Source organism: Austrofundulus limnaeus, unplaced genomic scaffold, assembly GCF_001266775.1.
Source record: "Austrofundulus limnaeus strain Quisiro unplaced genomic scaffold, Austrofundulus_limnaeus-1.0 Scaffold946, whole genome shotgun sequence".
In the NCBI taxonomy this organism is placed as follows: domain Eukaryota; kingdom Metazoa; phylum Chordata; class Actinopteri; order Cyprinodontiformes; family Rivulidae; genus Austrofundulus; species Austrofundulus limnaeus.
Genome location: NW_013953348.1, coordinates 59,389 through 60,331, shown reverse-complemented (window position 1 = coordinate 60,331; position 943 = coordinate 59,389).

Genomic DNA, 943 nt, shown 5'->3' with positions numbered 1-943 from the left:
AGCTCCTTCAGCTGTGTTCCTTCAGCTCCTTCAGCTCCTTCAGCTGTTTCTGTTCCTTCAGAACCTTCAGCTGTTTCTGTTCCTTCAGCTCCTTCAGCTGTTTCTGTTCCTTCAGCTCCTTCAGCTGTTTCTGTTCCTTCAGAACCTTCAGCTGTTTCTGTTCCTTCAGCTCCTTCAGCTCTTTCTGTTCCTTCAGCTCCTTCAGCTTTTGCTGTTCCTTCAGAACCTTCAGAACCTTCAGAACCTTCAGCTGTTTCTGTTCCTTCAGAACCTTCAGAACCTTCAGAACCTTCAGCTCCGTATGGACGGACTCTAATGAAACTAAGGAGGACATGGTCAGATGAACATCCACGGCTGATGAAGACAGTGGGACAGTCTTCTGACAGGCTTCTTCTGTCCCCCTCTGTTGACTGGATCCTTGTGGTCTTGAGGCATGTGGGTCTGATCTGGGTCCAGAAACCACAAGGCAACCCACATGTAGGACACGCACACTGATGGTCTGTCTTTGTGAGGACCATCAGGACAATCCTGGGTCTGATCCAAACCCTAAAAACCATCGTCAGAGTCCAGCAAGGGTCTGAGGACTGGATCACGTGTCCCTGATCCTCAGACCTACAAGGACCCCCCATGCAGAGCTGCTGTTGGCAGACAGAAACTCTGAAACATGGACCAGAGACAAGAGACACAATCCCAGTTTCTGTCCTTATGAAGGACCAGAAAACTGAATCCTGATCAAATAAAACCTGCTGCTTCCAGGACTTTGTTCTGACCCCAGGAGACCAGAGTCTGAGACCAGAGACCAGGATTAAAGGACTAACCCTAACTTTTCCTTGTAGTTTGACAGTCCTGTCATGGAGGAAACTGGACAGAACCAGGCTCAGGACAGGAGACCATCTGCCTCCACCGGCTGGTTGGAGGACAGGAAAGAGACACAGACAAACAC